Source organism: Sus scrofa, chromosome 1 (genome assembly GCF_000003025.6).
Source record: "Sus scrofa isolate TJ Tabasco breed Duroc chromosome 1, Sscrofa11.1, whole genome shotgun sequence".
NCBI classification, from domain to species: Eukaryota; Metazoa; Chordata; class Mammalia; order Artiodactyla; family Suidae; genus Sus; species Sus scrofa.
The window spans coordinates 199,706,485-199,727,702 of NC_010443.5; positions in this window are offsets into that span (position 1 = coordinate 199,706,485).

Sequence of the window (21,218 nt, forward strand, 5' to 3'; positions counted from 1 at the left end):
TATTATTTTATTTTACAATCAGGGACTCTTCATAATTGTGGACCATGCTGACAATCTGGAAGACAACAGAAAGATTCAAACAAAACTGACCCAGGTATAAGACAATAGTTGCTTCATACCTTCAAGGAAACAAGCTTTCACATAAATTTTAGATATACAAACAATGCTTACAGAAAGAAAGATACACAAAGTTGAATCCACATTCTCTCTTGCTGGGCATATGTACCCTACTCTATGCAATTTGCATGACCTGACATGAAAACAGGCAAGATCACCTTTAGAAGTGGTCATCATTAAAATGCAGGCTGTCTATCAAGAGAAATGGTTTCCCAGAAATCAATACCTTAAAAACCCTTGTGGCTAACTGTTCTGCCAGACACTTTCAAATTTTTATAACACTGAAAATAGTGTAGAGTAAGTAGAGGTTTCATTTCTTTGATTTCTTTTTATCACATTCTGTCAGTCCTCCATCAAGTTTCATAACTCAAAGACATACATTTACCACCAGGGGTAGTTCAAAGGGATGTTGACCTTTGATTTACAAAATCCCTTAGATTTACTCTGTGCTTTTCCTGAGAGGTTCTCCCTTTCCACATACCACCAGAGTTATACAAACAAGAAAAGGCCTGCTGAGTTCAGGAAATGGCTTTGGACTGAGATGGACCTTGCTCCCCCTGGTGGCCAAGGGGTCATACTTCATGATCCTTCTTTGGTTTGCAAAATTGGTTTGGGGAGACTGCAAAGAATTTTAATAAACTGTAATACATGCTGTAAGGAAGTGTCTGACAAGAATTGCATGTTTGTAAATAATTACACTTGGACCACAGGATTTGGATTATGAGGTCCCTATCGTAAAAACCCTGCTCTTTCCTGTTGGACACACTTGGCAAAGGACATTCTGATCTTGCTTTAGGATTAAGGTCAGCTCAGGCCAGTTACTTAATTTTCTGAGCTTTGATGTTCCTTACCTGTAAAATGGGGCTAATAATTCTCTCCAGGTCCTAGAATTCATGGGTGCAATAAATGACAAAACATATTAGAAGGACTTAGATCCATGATTTTGTAGTGTTGGAAAAATGACTTGAAAATGAGAGTTGTGATATGATAGTTGATATGATAATATCATTATTCAAAAATAATTGCTATAAGGATAACTGATACTTGAAAGGATAGTTATTACCAGTTTTATGTAAAATAGAGTTAGACTTAATTTATGAATTGTGAATATTGCTCATTTACTAGCAGTCCCAGCGTTCAGATATATAGAAATTGTTTTTAATTTTCCCTCTGTCCAAATGGAAACAAGATCACAATTACAAAGAGCCAAGTCCAGGCAAGTTCACACAAGCCTGAAACTAAAATTCTGTACCTCTGCACCAAAACAATAGAAAATTGTGTGGTTGTAATAGCACTCATTAGATCAAAATACTCAAGTTTTGTATAAAATATGCCCTGTTATATTAGATATTATTGTTTCAGTAAAATCTGAATTACTTAGGGGATGATAAATAAACAAACAAATTTTTGCAAAGGTTGAGGACATTTAGTTGCTTGCATAGGCCTTGGATTTTAGAGGCAGTAGAATACATATAGGTTCTGTGTCAGATGTTCTGAGTTTGGATTCTGGCTCCATCACTTGAGGGTGACTGTGTCCATAAAAAGATTCCTAAATATCTGCTTCCACATCTGCATTAGAGGGATAATAATAGTTTCTATCTCGTAAGGTTTTGTAGAGGAATACATAAACTCACATGCATAAGTATATGCAAGATAACTGAAAGTCAACAACAATAATAATAATAATATGGGCTATATGTTCTTCCTCCATATGCATTGTCTGATGGATGTCCGGTGACATATTTAAAAGTTAAATAACATATTAGTTGAATTTTTGAAGTGCTCAGACCTGCAATTATGTTTACTGATTGATCAGTTTCAGGATAATGAGGAGAGAACAAATAGATGTTCTCTTCCACCCTTTAGCCTTAAAAATAATCTTAATGTAGAGCAATAAGGCTTTGGTTAAACGCAAATAGGATCTCCTAGTCCTGGAATATCTTGTACATTTAAATGTAATATTGACAGAAGTAATAGAATATATTTCTTAGAAGAATTTAAAAATGAGATTGTTAAAATTGAGAAGGATGCTTTGGAAGCTGATTATATCTGAAGGCTAATGGATGAAAGATTAGACTTTCTTACTTTGCTTTTGATAACTCATCCTCCACAGCAGAGCAGACTGGGAAGACTTAGATCCTAGACTATTTTCCCCCATATCCTAGGGCAGATACTCTGGACACAGACCTACATGTAGCTTCTCAAAACCAGCAGAGGAGAATGCCAGGACAGTGTGAAGTGGGGAGCTTACTCTCTGATGTAACTGATATTACATGATTGCAGGCTAGACTGGGAAGCAGTGTTTCTATAGTACTTATCCACTTTATCCCTCCTTTATCCTCCCCAAAACCATAAACAGCTTATAAAAATACACTCGAGTCAGCAAGATAAAAGCAAACTAAAAATAATTAGGTGAGGCTTTCTGGACTTTGGGGAGATGAACTTGGTAGAGAGAGTCAGGGAGGAAATTACTGCAAACAAATATTGGCTGTGTGGTCCTGCATAATTGATAGAAGTAGATGCTAAATTTTTCTAACTGCTATCAAAAGACAGAAAACATAGTCAGTTACATAATCCAGGTGTCCAAAAAATACAAACAAGCCAATAAATAAAAAATAATGAGTTTCACGTAAAGTATAATTGGTTCCTCTTTCTAGATTCAAACAGCAGCCTTCTAGTGCTCACAGAAATGGATTTCACAGAATTGGCTGATTCTCATAAAGTCCTTCAGTGTTGGCTAACGGACAAAGCAAGCCAGTGCAACATGATAATGATAACATAAGCCACTGGGCAAGGGTTGGTCTGTCAGCAAGCACCAAGCGAGCACACTCTCTTCCATGTTTAGAGGACCATGATGAACAAAGCAACAGTGCCTAATGATATTAGAGAATTTCTCAGATGATAAAAATAGGGACTAAAGTAGAGGAAAGAAGACGTAAACCCAGTTATCCAAACTGGAATACAAAAACGGAGATGCTGTGTGAGGAACATTCGCTAAGTCCAATCATAGGTCTTCAAGACAAAGTCAGAGTCAAATCAGAAACTAGAGATTCAGGATGTATACTTCCCAAATGGTTGGGAAGGATGTATTATTCCATTCAGAATCAAGTGAGAATAGGGAGAATAGAATTCCAGCAACCCTAATTGGAAGGAGTGACAACATATTATTGTAATATATTATGAGAATACTTGTTCTGCCTTTCTTTCAAGACAAGTCTAAAATCTCAGCAGATTCAAATAGAGAATATTGTAAATGGACATAAACACATTAAAATTTTTAGAAGGCAATTTGAAGTTATTCCTCTGTCATTAAGTTGTTTTGACTATTTGTTTCGAAGCTCCAATAACTTTGATGTAACTCCAAGATGTGGTATTTCAGAAACTGTATAACTTTCTCATTCTACATTTCTATTATGATTTCAATTTGCCTTTTAAAGCCCTTTAGTATTTTTGCTATTTCATTGCTTCCCTTCCCTACTATTTATTCTATAAATTATCTTCTTTTCGTACTTTGACCGTATTATTCTTGCTTACAATATAGGGCAATAAAATTTATTTATTTAACTCAGATGAAAATATTAAAGCATCTGTTTTCTATCACATTATATACTGTCATCCTTAATATTTTAATTATCTCCAGGTGCTTTATGTATATTGTGGTGGGCTGTGCAGAAATTAATACAAACCAATAGATACAACAATAAAGAAAAATAAGTTTATCTAATATATTGAAAAACTATTTATATCTTCTGAGGACTGATTAACAAAAACAAAATGGAAAACTCAAATATCTATTTTGAAATTGTTGTCATCAAATAGTTGACACTGGTAGCAAGGGAAATCATTTTGTGCTTTAGAAAACAATTGTCTGCTGCTACTTTTTCTTTCTTGTGCAAGAAAATTCCCCTGAAGGTATACATATGAGGGTGAAGTTCAATAACATTTGGAGTTGCCTGACTTGGTGTCAGTTTGAAACTTTGGATTTCTAAATAAAATTGACAAAGTCATTTATAGAAACTTCACATTTTTATCCTTGGGACTAATAGCAGCAGGGAATAGAAGCATCTAACCAGCAAGATAGAAAGAAAGGTCCCCTGGTGCTTTGTGATTTTTAAATGAAAATAATGGAAGATGAAAGCAAAGCTTCATTTTGTCTTGTTTGTGAAGCCTAATAATTATGCTTGAGGGGATAAAAATACTCATTGAAAAAAAATTTAAAACTCCATAGGCTAAGCCTTGCCGATTCAGGCTTGACCACAATTCTTTGTTAATCCTTTTAGTAAAGGACCTTCCTTCTCAAACATCTCCCTGAAAATGGTTTAAGATTGGGTTATTTTTATTTTCTGGTAATTCATTTGTTATTGAGCAACATTTTACAATTACTATTACTGCATGCAAAGAAGCACTGTGGAAGATATAAGAAAAAGATATGGTGAGATAATGATGTCTGTTTTGTCCACAAATGAGACTATATATTCTTATCTTTGTAACCTAAGTACTTAGCATGTTACTTGTAAAGCAGGCACTCAAATTTCATTGAATTTTAGTGAAAAATCTCAGTCTGGTAAGAGAAAAGAATAGTTATAACATGCTAAGAAAAATCTGTAATAGTATGTGTGAAACACAATGGGGACACAGAGAAATTACATGTTCCTGCTCAGAAGTCAGGGAAGGCAGCCTGCATAAGAGGATAGCTGAGCTGAGTTTTATAGGAGGTGAATGTGTTTATCCACAAGCTCAAGGAAGGGAAGGACAGGCCAAGAGGGGGCATGATATGCAGGATGCTTGTATTGTAAATTCATATTGTATTCATTTTATATATATATATTCATTATATATATATATATGTATTCATTGACTTTTAAAATTTAGAAGGTTATCTTCTAGAATAAAGTGAAAATATATGACAACCTTATCATATTTGGAAAAAGATGAAAGAGGATTACAAAAATAATAATAAATGTGCTTAACAAGTAATACAACATTCAAGATAGAAAGAAAAACACAAACCAAGACAAATGAGATGGCATTTGCAAGTACTGACAAGAATTTTTAAATCATAAATCCAAGATTGGTTGAAAAAAGCCAATAAAATAGAAAACGTTGCTGGAAGACATTTTGTCAAAATAACTTACAAATCTTAAGCATATTTTATGCAGTAATTCTACTTCTAGAAATTATATAAACTCAGGTATGTGCCAATATTTATATGACAATGGCATCACTGAACATTTATAAAAAACTAAAAGCTCACAAAATATCCCATGCTAACAATAGTCAATGAATTTGAATATTTCATCTAGGGAAATACTACCCAGAACTTGAACATTATGTTTTTTTAAAATATCTGATGACAGAGAAGATTGCTTGCATTATAACATTAAGTAAAAAGGATACACACAGCATATATGTGATGACATCAATGATTTCAAGCAATTATATCTACTGCAGTGCCCACTCTATTCAGCCAACTGCAATGGTCTTGATTTTAGATTCATGAGACAAGATTCAGTGTCCTCAGAACCAAGATGACCTTGAGTTAAAAAAGGAAATAAACAAGGCACCACAATAAACTCTGGATACCTAGAGACCAAAGATTTTCCCATCACCCCACAAATTAGCTCCCTCTCTATATACACATGCCATTTCTCTAATCAAGAGGTGGATCTATATCTTTTATCCTTAAATTGGTCTGAACTGCTTTCTGATGTTCTGGAATTTTGTCTTGACATCATGAAAGTCTGGCAGGTTATGCGTCTTCCTCATTGTGACCTGACTACTAAGAAACTACATGGATAGCTGAATGTCATGGATCAAGCTGCCAGGATTTAGAACCCTGGATGAGTTTTTGGGGAACATTAGCACCAGCCATGTGAATGTCAAAACTCCAGGCTCAGTTGAGATGTCTTGGATGACACCACAGAGGAGCAAATTTGGGCTTTCCTCCTGTCTTGTCCAGATAGCAAATAAGTGGTGCTGATTTAAACCACTAAGTTTTGTTACATAGCAATGGAAAACTAAAACAAGGGACAAGTCCACAGTGGAACTGAGATCTAAATTCTCTTCCATGAGACTTCTGAATGTCCCATCCACATCATCCACTTTGCACTTGGGATCTGCATGGATACAAAATTCTAGACTGTTTGGGTATCAACCACCTCATTTCAGGGATACTAACAGATCTGTGGTGCCTTCAGTTTTTGAGCCTTATAATTATGTCATCTCTTGAGGAATATGTGACTAACTTCCAATTACTAGTATAATCATATTTCCTAACTATCATTACTCAAAAATAATCTGGGCAACAAGTTTATGATACTTGAAGATCGTGTACATGCCACCTTGTCCAGCTTCTCATTTTTCTAGGATCTTGTTACATTCCAAAAATTTCCTTGACTTATCATTTAAAGGAATATTTAATCAAAGGAAAAATCCTTGAGTGTCTTGAGGTAAAGGAAGGTACATAACTGCAGCTTATCCTTTCTTTCCATCTATCTGTGTTTATATTGAAAATGGGGTGCTTGAGGTTAATAGATACAGACTATTGCCTTTGGAATGGATTAGCAAAGAGATCCTGCTGTGTAGCCTGGGAACTATGTCTGGTCACTTATGATGGAGCATGATAATGTGAGAAAAAAGAGTGTCAACATGTATGTGGAAGTGGGCCACCATGCTGTACAGTGGAAAATTGACAGAACACTGTAAACCAGATGTAACGGAAAAAAAATAAAAATCATTACTATATATATTAAAAAAATATACATGCTGTAATCATTGGATTGCTGAGGATTTTTATTTTTTTTTGTTTACACTTCCAAATTTTCTATTTCTTTAATATAATACTATAATAAAACTTAGGTCACATTAGGAAATGGCAATGGAAGCCAGCATTTAAGCTCCTTCAGGCTTTCACTAAGTGACCTTTCTCAGATTCATTTTTTTCAGGAGGCAGTCACTTCTTTTCATTTTTAATTACTCAATTAATTTATTACATTTATAGTTGTACAATGATCATAACAATCCAATTTTATAGGATTTCCATCCCACAACCCCAATACATCTCCCCACCCCCCAAACTGTCTCTTTTGGAAACCATAAGTTTTTCAAAGTCTGTGAGTCAGTATCTGTTCTGCAAAGAAGTTCATTCTGTCCTTTTTTCAGATTCCACATGTCAATGAAAGCACATGTCTCATTGTATGACTGACTTCACTTAGCATAATAATTTCTAGGTCCATCCATGTTGGTAAAAATGCTGGTATTTTGTTCCTTCTACTGGCTGAGTAATATTCCACTGTGTATATGTACCACATCTTCTTGATCCACTCCTCTGTCAATGGACATTTAGGTTGCTTCCATGTCTTGGCTATTGAAAATGGTGCTGCAGTGAACACTGGAGTACATGTGTCTTTGAGAGTCATGGTTTTCTCTGGATAGATGCCCAGGAGTGGGACTGCTGGATCAAATGGTAATTCTACTTTTAGTTTTCTGAGGAATCTCCATACTGTTTTCCACAGTGACTGCACCAGTTTACATTCCCACCAACAGTGTACTAGGGTTCCTTTTTCTCCACACCCTCTCCAGCACTTACTGTTTGTAGACCTTTGGATGATGGCCATTCTGGCTGGTATAAGGTGGTACCTCATAGTGGTTTTGATTTGCATTTCTCTAATAATGAGTGATGCTGAACATATTTTCATGTGTTTTTTGGCCATGAAACACATGGAAACTTATGTACCTACATTGTTAGTACCCAATAGTAAAACACTCGTGGACTTTTGTGGGGTTATTACTCTTACCTAGATGCTGAATAGATTACCAGACTGGTAGGCTAGGGAAACATGTCAGGCATGTATTACATAGCCTTTCAGTCCCATTTCTCTAACATGTTAGGAGGACAGCAGGAAGCATTCTGCTCCTCCTTGTTGGAATTTGTCAGAATAAACCCCACTACATGGGAAGGCCTGTGGTGATACCATACTACCTGTGACTGTATAGACATGTCTGTTTAATTATAAGTTTTCTTATTAGGACGTCAAATATTGTCCTACATCCAGGAGACAGTCTTCAATATAAATTCTAGCTGGGGTGACCATATATTTTGTTGCCCATACTTAGAGAGTTTTAAGAATGAAAGAGGGTACCAAATAGAATAAACAAGTGTTAACTGTTTATGCAATATCATCTTTACTACCAATAAAGTTGATATACGTATTCTGTCTGATTTGCTCTTGTGGATTATTACTCAATTGAGTCAGTCCTTATGATGGGAACAATAGGGCTAATTTTGGACCCCTTAAAATCCTAACATTGATGATTTCTTCGAATTTTTTAGTTTTAAGAGCAATGCCTTCCAAAAGGGAATTGTTTAAACTAGTCAGAGTGAAAAAAAAATCTGGAAAACCATACACAAAACACGTATTGCTTTTCTTTGAAGGGTAAGAGTTTAAGCTAATTTCAAAAATTATATATATATATGTATATATGAGATTCTGTGTTTGAGTTTCCACAAGCATTTCATTTTTTACAAGCATTTCATTTTTTACAAGTATTTCTTTGATAATTACCATAAGAAAATTAAAAAGTCTTATGATAACTAGTGGGTATGCTTATTATGCAACAAGCCTTACATTATTTCACTTAATCCTATTAAAAACATACAAAGTAGATCTTATTTCCCTGTCTTATTAGTAAAGACACTAACGTTCTGGTGAAGCCAGAATTTGAATGCAGGCCTACTTAGGCCCACAGTTTATGTGGTTAATTGTGGTGTTACGCTGCCTTACTGCTCAGCTCACCATGGCTGATAATTGAGTTGGGAATTGATAGCTCATTTCTCATTTTACTCTATGTTATATGGATGGTTCATGTGTGAAGACAAGTGCACCTGAGCTCAGTTCTCAGATCAACAGTGAGCATTCATTTATAATTAACAAGAATATCTACTATCATATTTTCGTAGTCATAGAACAATTCCTTCACATATAACAGCCATAGTCCTACCTCAGTGGAAATTTTACTACTTTAGTTCAGATGTCTTGCTTTCTATTTAGCCCTCATACAATTGCTTTACATGTCTTGGATTTAGCACTTTACACATTTAGCCATCTCTCCATTTTGTAATATTAAGCATATTTTCTGATAGTTTGTTTTGTTTCATAACTAACTATAGAATCAACAAATGAGTGGATGTACATGAGTACAAGATTGATTAAGGACAATGTTCTCCATTCAATTGTTTGTGCTGACAACTGGAATTAACTTTCATACCAAATCTTGTTTTTCATGTAATAGCTCACTTATCTTTTTAAGGGAAGTTTTACTTATGCTGAAAAAAATCAGCTCTGAATTATTTAGATTTAGAGAAGCCAGAATGAAGGCCTATGAAAATGACTGTGTGATCTTTTACCTATACTACTGAAATTCTTCATTAAACCCTAAACATATACTTCTTTAAATATACATATATATATATATATATATATATATATTTATAGTGAGGTTTATTAAAAACAAGATGAACCTGCCCACTAGGAAAATATGTATTGATTTTTAAATATTAGTATTTTAATTAGCATTGAAATACCCCATTTTGAACTCAAAATAGGAAACTGATCTTACTCTGAAAAGATGATATGTAGTGATCAGCTCTGAAATAAAGTGGTGACAATCAAGAAAAGCTGCTAAGAGGAATGATACTGAAAAAATACAATATCAGTGGTAACACAAATGCTTCCTGTTGGAAAAAGAATATTTGGGAGGCCTTTCTAGTTTACTTACTGAAATTCTTACTTAATCTATACCTTGATTTTATTCATTATAAAGATGATAATAAAAGATATGTTCCATAGGAAAACTTTAAAGAAAATACAACCGTCTTGAAAAGTTCTTATGGTCATATGTAGCACAAATCTTCACTAATATATTGATATTAATTTTTGAAATAGAAGTAATACAGTAATAGCTATCCAAAGATTGGGTCCTTTTAACTAATTTGTCTAGTAAGATTAAATATAGCCCATTGTTAGATATAAAAAAGTTCTTATAAATTTCTATAAAAGATTATGACAAGCATACTTATAAATGTATTTTTCTTTAAGTGGTAACATTTCTTATTTAGTAAACAGATATCCAATGCATTCCTTTGAACAATATGGAAGACAGAATACACATAAAGAGAAAGAGTATAAGTATCACCCTGTCAGGAGGAAAAATGGATTCCTTATGAATGAAAACTGCTTAGATTTCTCTAGGTTGAAGTAATCTGAAACTCTTATTTCTAGAATGATTATGCAACTTGAGAAATACTGACATAAGGTTAAACTCCTATGCAATTCCTACTAATAAAAATGTAAGCTGCCTATGTTCAATATAAAACATTATATATCAAAGTAGAAAAGTTCACCAAGTGCCAAACACTTAAAAGTTTACAAATGTTTTGGCATGATGAGCTAGGGAGTAGATGGTTCACAGTAAAGGAACAATATGTATTTTTTCCCCTTGTACTAAACTTGCATTGGTGTTTATGGTTTAGTGTAGAATGTTTTTAAAAATATGATGAAAAAAATGAAAGCATTCTATTTTCCAAAGCATTTTACTTTAGTCTTAGATCTCAGCTTTACAAAAGAACCTTGGCATAAAAATTATATTAATAATTCATGGACTATATTAATGGCTGAGTTAAAACTTTAACAAGTTGGTGTTACAAAACTGTCAAAAACGTAACAGCCCTGCCTTCTTTAATTTCAACTGCCTCTGATGAAGCGTAGGGAAATGCCTTATTGGTGTGCAGTGTTACCAATTATCTGACAGAGCCAGAGTGTATTTCCAGCTAATCAGAAATAAGAGTGCAGAATTAAATCTCCCGTGTGAAACTCATCATTTACATATTTATGATTCAGAAATGATAATAAGGCTAATGAGAAACTCACATACTGCCTTTAAAAGTCAAGTCAATCTTACAGTTAATTTTGAACAGATAAAGCTCCTGATACATGGTTGTCGGAAGATGATGTCTGTTGATAACAATTTATTTTAATTAAACATTACAAGTTATTTGTATGGGCATATCCATACATTATATAGGGGGTTTGTTTTTTAAATTGCCACCTTTGGGCTAAGAATAAGACATAGGTTAATGGAAATAGGTGTAACACAAGGAGTTTATACAAGTAAAAGCATTGGGGAAAATGGTGATAATATATGCATGCATGCACACATCTAAACCTAGCACTACTATATGTGTCTAGGAGGATCAGAAAGGAGGTGACCAGGTGCAGTTTGTGAGCGCTCTTTAAAGCAGTTAAGAGCTTGGGGTTGTGTGTTGCATATACATTTCTGAGTTGAGGCAATACGTTGTGTACTGTGATTATGTTCATTAAGTGGCACTATCTTCAGAGCCAAGGCATTTGAATATACTCACTGCTGCAATATCATTAACTAAAGAGGAAACATGTGCCCACACCCATATCCACTCTTACTGAGAAATTCCTTACAAAAGTCATCAATTTGCTGATGCTGGCAGATGACCCTTTCTGTATATGGTATGGGTTTTATTTCACTGTGGGTGTTCTTATTTGTGCAAATATTTGGAGTACTCTAGCATTGCCACAAACTTTATTTTCAAAGCATACTTTTTCCCCTCTGAGGTGGCTTTAAAATAAACTTGAACAATTTTAGTGCCATAAAATCTGTTTATTTCTATTTTGCTTTCTTCTTAAACTTATTTCCTAAGAACTTTTTTTGTATTGAATAACATTGCTGTGTGAAAAAGAACACAGACTTAGTGTGTTTCAGCTCCGTTACAGTGGTGTTTAATGCATTACTGTTATTAAAATAATTATGATGATAATAATGTAAATAAGAATGATAAAAAATAACAAAAGCAATACAATAGCTTATATGGTCATGGTAACAACACAGGGCAACTACAGTTCTAGAAAAGGAAAACATCATCATATCCACATTGCTGTACTAGTTTTCTATTGCATAAGAAATTATAACAAATAGTGGTTAGACAGTACAGATTTATTACTTCACAGTTTCTTTGGGTCAGAAGTCTGAGCACAGCCTAACTTGGTTCTCTGCTCAGGGCCTAACAAGCTGCAGGAAAGGTGTCTGCTGGACACCTCTGAGGCTCGTTGTCTCTTGCAAGATAAAATGTTGTTGACAGAATTCAGTTCCTTTCAGTTAAAGGACTGAGGCTCTAAGCTCCTAGAGGTTATCTACAGTTCCCTTCTACGTGGCCCTGCTCCATAGACAGTTTACATTATGGCAGGTTGCTTATTAGAAGTCAACAGAGGAGTCTATTGCTCCAGTCCACGAAGACAGTCTTATGTAATGAAACATTATCACGGGAGTGACATCCATCACTTTTACCATTTTCTACTGGTTAGAAACAAGTCAAAGGTCTTGCTCTCACTCAAGAGAACAAGTTTGTGAATCATTGCGGGTAACCTTATAATGTGTCCATTTGTCCACCATAATTGCTGAAAGGCAGCATAGAGCACTAGTTAAGAATACAGACCCTAGCTCACACAAGTACAAATATTAGCTCTATCATTTATTGGCTATGTGATATTTGGAAGGTACTTAACCATTCTGTGCCTCATTTTTTTAAGGTTTAAATGAAGGCTAACGGGGAGTTACCATCCATGGCTCAGTGGTAACAAACCTGACTAGTATCCATGAGGATGCAGGTTTGATTCCTGGCCTTGCTCAGTGGGTTAAGAATACTGCATTGCTATAAGCTCTGGTCTAGGTCACAGATGCAGCTCAGATCCTGTATTGCTGTGGCTGTGGTGTAGGCCAGCAGCTGCAGCTTCAATTTGATCCCTAGCCTGGGAACTTCCATATGCTGCACCTGTAGCCCTAAAAAGCAAAACATAAAAATACAAAGTAAAACAAAAGAAAAGAAGGCTAATGAGATCTGTGCCTAATATTGTTGTGAGGATTAAGTGCATTAATTTATTTTAAACACTTAGAACACAGCCTGGTACATAGCAAGTCCTCAATAAATATTCCTGTTGCTGACTATTACAGTGGAATAAATGATTCTCATTTCCATATTCTTTAGGAAAGAAATAACATGATATATACAGATGAAACCACCCAGTGAAATGACAAAAATCATACTTTATCATTAGATTATTTCCTTTGTGCCTAAGAAGATATCTATAATTTAATTTTTGAGATTATTTGTGTTACACCTTTGTATATTGACTTTTGGAGAAGGGACCCAGTGATAAAGTTTATGCCTTGAAACCACCTTTGCTATAAACATAGCAATGATAGATGAAATTAAAAGAAAAATATAAACAACTAAGACCAAAATGACCCAAGTAGAGTAAAACAATAATGCCTAGGGGGAAAAAAAACCACAAAAATACAAAAAAAAAAAAATAGAAAAGGCTTGGAAAATGATTAATGTCAAGAGGAATCACTTTATAACCAGAAGCAGGAAGAGATATCTAAAGTATGACTAATATGGACCAAAGATGACTGAAAACATTCTGTGTAAAACAGGGTGCTGAAGCTAGGCTAGGGTCTTGAAACTAGGGACTGAGTTTGGACTTCTGCTACCTTCAACTATCATGGCAGTTGAAGAGAAAAAAAATCTATTTTCTGTATGGGAAATAAACTAAAACACATACAAACACATAAGTTAGACAGGCAAAAGGAAAGGCAGATAGCCACTTTCCATCAGAATCTTAAAAACAAAACAAAACAAAAACAAAATACTTGATGGCTCTGTGTTCAGATCTGCAACCTTCCCACTAAAACACAAGGCAATAGAAAACCTGACCTGGAATTATAAGATTTGCCTATGGAAAGGGTGATTGGAAGAATGGTGGAAACAACTGCAGAGTCACCTGACCATTGGAAATAAGCACAGAGGGAAAGATACATCTACTTCTGATTATTCTCATTTTACAAATAAGGAAATCAAAGCCCTGAGAAGTTAAAAGACCTCCCTAAACTTAAACAGCTATTAAAAGATACTTATTTATCTTATGCTTAATTTGAATTTGAGTAAGAGTTAAATTTATGAGTAAGAGTTCAAGATCATGTAAAAGAAAGAATTTAGTAACCTAAGCCATTCAAATAACTCTTAGAAACTGCACTTAATTAAGACGACGAGTGAACCCAGAGAGAATACACAAGATATAAGAAAGAACAGAAGAATAGAGCTTGACAAATGATGCCAGTAAATTTGCTCTATTATAAATTTAATTCACAGTCAAATTTAATTGACTGTAAAAATAACTATTTTCTGAATTTAAAAAATAAAATTTCTAAAATATTAAGATGTGGTGATTGGGGTGGTGGTTATAATGGGTGGTTAGTTTTACTGCCATTTGGGGAGGAAGACAACAATACTGAATGACAATTGACTTTATTAGAGAAACAGGTCAGAGATTTATATTAAATTTTCTTCTATAATATATATTACAGCTCACATATATTATAGATTATAACTTCCAAGGCAGTAAATGGATAAAAGGAGATTATGGGTTGTAGAAAATAGGATTAATTTAATAGTATCAGAGAAGAAAAAAAATAACATAAATATAAAATGCAGAATAAAATGGGGGAAAAGTTACACTATATCATCACAATAAATGTAAATGGATTATATTTATCTACTAAAGCAAAAAAAAAACACTTTAATAGGAAAAAACTTTTCTAGCTATTGTCTGCTTTCAAAAGATACATCTCAAATAAAACCACATTGAAATGTTCCAAACAAAAAAATGGCAAAGGATATATTGAACAAAAACTTTTCAGAAGAATGCTATTTGCTAACAAAATAATAGAAAAAATTAAGATTAAGGCAAATGTATTAACATTAATAGGTATGTGGCATAACCATCAAAATAAGACTTACACAGAAGATATACAAATTATAAAATTTTCTGTATATAACAACATAATCAAAAATCAATAAAGTAAAAATTTCATAAGTCACTTATAAACCAAATAGATAAGGAAAGAAATTCTTTTTTTTTTTTTTTTTTTTTTTTTGCTTTTTAGGGCCTCACCTGCAGCATAAAGAACTTCCCAGGCTAGGGGCTGAATCGGAGCTACAGCTGCTGTCTTACACCACAACCACAGCAATGCCAGGTCTGAGACATATTTACGACCTACATCACAGCTCATGGCAATGCTTCACAGCAATGCCAGATCCTTAACCCACTGAGCGAGGCCAGGGATCAAACCTGTGTCCTCATGGATGCTAATTGGGTTTGCTAACTGCTGAGCCACGATGGGAACTCTTCAAGAAATAAATTCTTAAACTTAGCATAGTTTCATACAAAGCTGTCTATAATTTCAAAGAAATTGAAACACATTTTTAACTGCAAGCCAATTAAAATAGAAACGAACCCTTAAAAGATTGATTTAAAAAATAAAATATGCTTCAAAATTTTAAAAGCTTTCAGAAATAACTTATAGTTTCTTTAAAACTATGTAGTTGAATTCTTTTTATAAATCTTAAATCTAAATACAATATTTTATATATTTTTTCAATTTCATCTTGTTAAACACTTGGCCTTTTTGTTTCAACCTGACAAGATCATTTTAGATATCAACTCTATAACCAGTATAATTTTTATTCCTCCATGATTATTTCTATATTAATAAAAGTGTCTTCCATACACTCCTTTGAGTCATTTATAAAAATTGTAGATCTTTTAACACAAAGGACAGAAACTTAAACTTCTAATGTATCTAATTAATTGCTATAATCCTTCCAGATTATATAGGTTTGTATTTTAATTATCTCTCTTTTTAATTATCTGATACTGCATTAAGACAATAGTAATATGGCTTCCCTACAAAACTGTGCTCAATTAGGACCTAGACCTTTTTTTTGTTTTTATCCATAACATGACCAAGAAAACACTAATACATTAAAAAAAGAAAAAATATTTTGCTAAAGGCTTAAGGGAGTAAAGAAGAAATAAAAAATAATACAAGCAACTTTTGACGGGCATATATAATTTGTTTTTTGAGGCACACAGATTTTTCTTTGTTGAATTAAGATATAACAAAAAGAAAATTTTCCAGAGTACTGACTCTACTGTTCCTTGTTTCTCTACTTGCAGATAAGTATTAACCGTAAATTTCACCTCTAAGGAATATTCTCAGAGAGCTCAATCCATTAGCAAAGGCCAAGAAAGAGGACATTTTATCCTACACTCAATTTTGACTGGTCTCTCCAATTTTGTATATCTCATCAAGATAGCTAGGGCTGCACCCAGAGCATATAGAGTTTCCAAGGCTAGGGGTCGAGTAGGAGCTACAGCTGCTGGCTTATGCCACAGCAACGCTGTATCCCTGACCCACTGAGCAAGGCCAAGGATCCAACCTGCATCCTCATGGATACTAGTCAGATTCATTTCCAGTGCACCACAACAGTAACTCCAGGATCTTAAGAGATGAAAATAACAACAATATTCATATCAACGGAGTTCCACTCATATGGTCATGGAGAAAATTATTCCAGAAATACACTGCATTATTTAGGTGTTAAGGAGCCTGGTTACCAATCATCACTGGAGTCAAGCACTGTAGTGTGTTAGATAGAGAGCAAGATCTTACCCTCTGTGGGCATAAGAGTATATTCCTTATCTCCAAGTAATGGGTTGGAATAATTTGGGTATAAGGCTTCTTGTTCTAGTCTTTTGCTGGGCTATGATCTTCCCCACTTCAACCCATCTGTTCAAAGCTTTGCTCCCCATAAAACTCAGAACAACATTCTCTCTATTTCAGCTATTTAGAAATGTTTTTCCTTCTTCTTCTCCTTCTTCTCCTTTTTAAGGTACTTCTTCCCAGGCTAGGGGTTGACAGCCACTGGCCTACACCACAGCCACAGCAATGTCAGATCCAAGCTGCATTTGCAACCTACACCACAGCTTATGGCAACACAGGATCCCTGACCCACTGAGCGAGGTTAGGGATTGTACCTGCATCCTCATGGATGCTAATCAGGTTCATTTCCACTGAGCCATGATGGGAACTCCCTCTTGTTTGTTTCTGACTTAAGCTCATGGTCTTCTTCTCTTAGTTGCTTAGGTCTCCCTTTTCATGGTTATCCAATGGTGTATCTGGTTTCTCTGTAGCTATGTTTAGCCAGTTGGCTTTTTTTTTTTATTTTCTTGATAGAGAATTAATTCCACTCTAGCCTCTCAGTCCTTGTGAAGCAAATAGGGATTTTCTTTTATTGCTTGAATCTTCAGTAGGATGGTTTCTGCTATTTCCCTAAGAGTATTGAAGGTAGGTTTTTAGTCAAATGCAATTATTTTCTAGTTCAATTGGCTCCATGACCTCAATCTTCTTGAGGCATATCCTTAGCCTACAGTGCTCTGCTGACCCTGAAAAGCTGTTTATAATCCTTTCTCTTAAATATTCATTTCCAGAGCTGTCATTAACTTTCCACTCAAACAGCTGAGTCAATGACTTTTGTTCATAAACATTAAAGGACACCAACTATCTGACATAAGTGTTCAGGTCTTTGTTGCATTAGGTGATATCCTGAACATTTTGTGGAATTTTACTTCCTGGTCATCTCACTCTTTATTATGCTATGAATTGATAACTAAATCTAAGAAGGTCAATTTGCCATTTGGGATATTTATATATTCAAATAGATTCTAAGATTAATAAATTAAACTGTAGCAGCTATTTTTTTCCTCTCTTTTAGTTTAGGGCCACACCCATTGTGTATGGAGGTTCCTAGGCTAGAGGTCTAATTGGAGCTGTTGCTGCTGGCCTACACCACAGCCAGAGCAACATCAGATCTGAGTTGCATCTGTGACCTACACCACAGCTCACAGCAACTCCAGAAACTTAACCCAATGAGTAAGGCCAGGGTTTGAACCCGCATACTCATGGATATTAGTTGGGTCCATTACCGCTGAGCCATGACAGGAACTCCTGTAGCAGCTGTTTTTATTTGCTAGTGAAATATATACATTGTCTTAGAGGGACAGTGACATTTTAACTTGGGGTTTAAGAATGTAGTACATTAGAGGGAGAAAAGAATTTCAGGATATAGTATAAGAATAAATCTGTTGTGCTTAGAATGTTTAGAGAAGTATTACATGATGAGGTTAAAATAATAGGCTGGAAAATGTTATCAAATATATAATTTTAAAGAGTTATTCAGGAAAGTAACATAGTGAGGTTTGTGTTCTAGATGATCATGAAAAAGATAAATATGAGGGAAAGGGACTGGAGGTGAGTTAAAGTTAGGAAATATGAACTGAGGTAGTGACAGGGGTGAGGAAAAAAAAGATACTTTAGGACTTGGTAATTATCAGATATGGAAATGACAAAGAGATGTGTGAAGAAATTGAGAGGGTAAGGCCATGTCTTATATTTAGTAATTATCATAAATGGAAAATTAAAGAGGTGTAGGTTTATGGGAACCAAGGCAAGACATGATTTCATCTTTAGTGGTGTTGAATTTAAACTTGCCAATAAAAATGTGAATCTTAGGAGAAAGGTGAGATGTAGAATTATTGAGTTTGAAAGGTAGTTGAAAAACAAAAACAGTTTGTATTAATAATTATGTCTATAAAATTAAAGGCAGTCTTTATGGATAAAGAACTTTTAAATCAGCAAAATCATTTACTTCTTAATAATAAAGACAACTAAATCTGTAAAGGTAGTAATTATATGTTCAACTCCTAGAATGTATATTTTTTTAAGCTCCATATTATTAGTGTCCTCAGCATGCTCTAATAACATATTTTCATGGTTATGTTTAGCCACAATATTTAAAGTAAATTAGTGAAATACTTAAGTAACTATAGTGAGTGAGGATAAATTACATATTAAAACTATTAAACACCATATAATACCAAGATATCATTAGTTACTTACTGTACTTTAACCAAGACATTCTGTCTTTAGAAATTTTGACTAAATTCAACTGAAACTTAAGAGAAAAATGTAGTGGTTTTATTATAATAAAATATCTGAAGTTTTATTCATTTATTTGTAATATCTGAAGATTTATTTACTTATTCATCTATTTATTTATTTTTAGAGTGGCAGGGAGTTTTGGTTTCTGTGTTTCAAATCCCTGCACTTAAGTCTTAATGATTTCTTTGACTTGTGCCTATTCTATTTTTCCATGTTTATTCATTCTATTAGATCCAAATTTTTTGTCTTTTATAAAGAATGGTAGCATAAGGCTTGGTGTAAGTAGAAGCATAACTATCTACTTATTTTTTGACACAATAGAAATAACATCACATTGCTAGACATGTATCACATTAATATTACTAATATCTTTAATTAACATTCTTGAAAAGTCCTTTACCACTCCTCTTCTCACTCCTTCATATAGCATCCCGGCCTACTGCATACTTTTTGTTCATCTTCTATCATCCCAACCTTGATAAACCACAACCAATCACCTCAAATCATATTGATCATATTTGTGTACTCACCAGAAAATATTTTTATCTATTTCTTTGTGTCTCATCTCAATCTTTTAGGATATACTCACAGAGCCTCAAGTTCACACTAAATATGCTCATTAAAATATGTCCCCCAAAAAAGGATACACAAATTTTTCTCCCTGGGGAAAATTCTGGGGTTGACTTCTTAAAAATAACATTTTCCCTATCAGTGCTAATATGATAAATTATTCATCAGTCTCATATGGAAAATTATAGTGAATAAAAAATCTAAATCTATGAAATTCTATTAAGTGGCTTTTCCCATTAAATTCACCCCAAAATTAAAAACAAAAGGATCACTTAAATGATTCATTTTGGGGGAATAATGTTTATTGCAAGAAACATCCTCTAAGAAACTAGTAACAAAAATATAAAAGTGGTTATGTCCTTTCAAGAACAATTATTGTGTTCTTTAAAATTGTGATGAAAGATTTTGGAGATAAAAATCTTTTGATAAGAGATTCTGGAGTTGTCACAGAGATGTTCATTTAGGGAATAACCCACAAACAGAAACTGTCTCTTAAAATGTGTAGAGTTCAAGAATACAGCAGATGTGAGAAATGGTGAAGAAGAATGCACTGAAGAGGAAACAATCTTGCCTAACATCAGTGATGATAATGCATACTGAAAGTATTGTGACTTTGTGTTGTCCTATCTGCTTGAAGTATTCTAGGAATCAGGATTATGCTCTGGCATGAGTACTATTTCATCTAGGAAAGATGGCAACATTATAGATGAATTGTCTCAGTATAAGACAGTTCTGCATCTTGGAGAATCTTGTCAACCTATGAAAGAAACATATCTAATGAAGACAAAATTATTGAAGACCAAAAGCTCTAGGGAGAAATATAATTCTGCAAACACATAGGAACAAGCCCTCTAAAAAGAAGAGAGAGCTCATTCTCAAAGAATCAAGAGCAGTTTAGAACAACCTTGGAGCTCTACAGATGAAAGCTCAGACAGAAATGGAGTGTCTAAAAACCATTTTCTCACAAGGAGTTATCCATGGTACTGACCACCCCATGTCAAAAATCTTTTAGGATTAGAGGAGGTCTTAACTATTCCAGGAAAACTGTTCAAGTGTTCATTCTGCTAGGACTTGATAATTCTAAAACATAATTTACTTAAAACATTTTAATGATATATTCATGTATTTAGCTCCTGTTTTGTCCCAGATATATATGATTTATTTTTAATTGTCATAATATTATGAAACTAAGATTATCAATAACTAATTTAATATTTAGTATATAACCTGCCAAATGTTATAAAAAAACTGTATGCACTGAGATTTGAATCTAGGTCTATATGAACTTAAATGCCATGGTCTCTCTTACATGGTTATAACTTGCTTTGCCTTGATAGAATAAAGGGCTGGGATAAAAAAAGAAGGAAAAAATTCATTAAATGATTCATAAATTTTAAGACCAATTAAGTCTTTATGTTATGTAATATTTAAGTTTTCTGCTACATAAGGACTAGAGAATTCCTTCACTTTTAAGAGATTGAGGCCATGGATAAATATTGTAGAGTGAGATAATCTGGGCAGGGATTTGTGCATATGTCTAGGGTCACACTGAGCTTTTGGTTTATCCAGGATTTAGGTATAGAGGAGATAGCACATTGAAAAAT